Here is a 2500-nt window from a genome sequence, read left to right as displayed (position 1 = left end):
CCGAGACACTCAATAAAGAGCACCCTGGTAGGATTTCAACGGGGTCCGCCTCGGGACGCACGAGCACGCACGAGGCGGTCGCACGCCTTCGGCTCGCCCCACCGGCAGGACGTCCCACGATACATGCCAGTTAAACACCGACGGGCGGTGAACCAACAGCGTGGGACACAAATCCAACTACGAGCTTTTTAACCGCAACAACTTTAATATACGCTATTGGAGCTGGAATTACCGCGGCTGCTGGCACCAGACTTGCCCTCCAATAGATACTCGTTAAAGGATTTAAAGTGTACTCATTCCGATTACGGGGCCTCGGATGAGTCCCGTATCGTTATTTTTCGTCACTACCTCCCCGTGCCGGGAGTGGGTAATTTGCGCGCCTGCTGCCTTCCTTGGATGTGGTAGCCGTTTCTCAGGCTCCCTCTCCGGAATCGAACCCTGATTCCCCGTTACCCGTTACAACCATGGTAGGCGCAGAACCTACCATCGACAGTTGATAAGGCAGACATTTGAAAGATGCGTCGCCGGTACGAAGACCGTGCGATCAGCCCAAAGTTATTCAGAGTCACCAAGGCAAACGGACCGGACGAGCCGACCGATTGGTTTTGATCTAATAAAAGCGTCCCTTCCATCTCTGGTCGGGACTCTGTTTGCATGTATTAGCTCTAGAATTACCACAGTTATCCAAGTAACGTGGGTACGATCTAAGGAACCATAACTGATTTAATGAGCCATTCGCGGTTTCACCTTAATGCGGCTTGTACTGAGACATGCATGGCTTAATCTTTGAGACAAGCATATGACTACTGGCAGGATCAACCAGGGAGCTGCGTCAACTAGAGCTGAGCAGCCGGCCGCCCGGGAGTGTGTCCCGGGGGCCCGCGCGAACACGCAAGCGTCCGCTCAATTATTCTGCAAACAGGAGGAGGCTGGGCTCCCCTGCACGATACACCTCGAAACCCTCTCAGGTCCCGGCGGCGCGCAGCGCCGTCCTAAGTACTTGGTCGGGTTCGAGAGAGGCGCAATCGCCCGGAGATAGGCGAGTAGACGCTTTCAGTGCGACCACCCGTGCTCCCAACTGAGCTTGCCGCTGCCGACAGAGGCCCGGGAGCGTGCTGTCGTGGTGTTGCCGGCGGGAGACAACACGCGGCCACAAACAGTGACCGGGCAGCTCCAACGCCAGCGCCACAGAGGGGCAGAGCCCCACTTGGGTGCCAAAGCGAACTCTCCCAGCACAGCGCACGCGCCAACACATCCGCACAGCTGCGATACAAACCACCTGCGAGAACCGCGGGGGCGACCGAGCAGCAGACGGCGTCGCGGCGCCGAGTGCCGGGCGGCGGCGCATCCTCAACGCACACAGTCCTCAATCGGACCAGCACACTGCAGATGTCCACCGCGCTTCGCACCGGGCCCGGGAGGACCCACTTTGGCCGCACGGCGCCGCGCGCTGGGTGCGCCGGCACGCAGATGCGCCGCCTGCCGCCTCCGTCAGCCGGCGCGCCTGCCACTGGGCGCCCCCACCAGCCGGCTGCCGCGCGTGCGCCCACGCAGCGCGCGGCCAGCACGCCGGGCGCCCCCCCCTCACCGGCCGGGGACGGTCCCACCCAGCCACCGCCGCGTATCGCTTCATACCCACATGCCCACTCACGTTCGTGGGTATGACGGGTGTCGCTGAAGCAACCGGTTAATACCTGTACCGATCGTCGATATCAACGATTCACCTCCAGCGCGAACAACCGCGCAACAACGGATTTCCAGTTCATTTGCGTAACTTGGGCAGCAAACGTAGACATCCATCTACATTTGCGACTTCTACGAGTCTTGCATGCCTGGATGTTGTGTGTCACGACGCACTCCATCAGCATACATACACGCTGCGACGTGTGCACGAAAGAACACGTGGAAGGTGGCCAGCGTACGTATGCGAATGCCATTGCACAGCTGCGAAGCGCATTCAACACGCGAACTCCTGACCGACGAGCTAGAGGTGACAGGAGGGGAGGGGGGGGGGGGGGGCGGGGGCGATATACGTCCTATTGCAGTACACAATACAGTGGATAGCGGGACCATGTGGAAAGTAAGCAACACTCGCAAGATGTGAGGGTACGCACCGTAAAATGAATCAATACGCAGAACACCACAGTGTGCGCGAAGTGAACTATGTTGAGATGGTTGCAATTAGGCAACGCTACACGAATTCCTAGATTCATATAACTAACAATTACAGGGCAGGTTAAGGCGCAACGTGGGTTAGGTTAGGGCGCAACGTGGGTTAGGTTAGGGCGCAACGTGGGTTAGGTTTGGGCGCAACGTGGGTTAGGTTAGGGCGCAACGTGGGTTAGGTTAGGGCGCAACGTGGGTTAGGTTAGGGCCCAACGTAGGTTAGGTTAGGGCGCAACGTAGGTTAGGTTAGGGCGCAACGTAGGTTAGGTTAGGGCGCAACGTAGGTTAGGTTAGGGCGCAACGTAGGTTAGGTTAGGGCGCAACGTAGGTTAGG

General features: G+C 58.5%; 1 non-coding gene across 1 annotated transcript in view; it reads right to left on the bottom strand.

The window, feature by feature from the left end:
• Positions 1-826, bottom strand: part of LOC126196936 (small subunit ribosomal RNA) — a 1909-nt gene extending 1083 nt beyond the window's left edge. The window contains exon 1 of the ribosomal RNA XR_007539359.1: positions 1-826. This exon is cut by the window's left edge and continues 1083 nt beyond it. This is a non-coding gene — a ribosomal RNA (small subunit ribosomal RNA).
• Positions 827-2500: the final 1674 nt, after the last annotated feature.

Source organism: Schistocerca nitens, chromosome 7 (genome assembly GCF_023898315.1).
Source record: "Schistocerca nitens isolate TAMUIC-IGC-003100 chromosome 7, iqSchNite1.1, whole genome shotgun sequence".
In the NCBI taxonomy this organism is placed as follows: domain Eukaryota; kingdom Metazoa; phylum Arthropoda; class Insecta; order Orthoptera; family Acrididae; genus Schistocerca; species Schistocerca nitens.
Note: the sequence above shows the minus strand (reverse complement) of the source record. Positions and strands in the feature narration are given on the sequence as shown.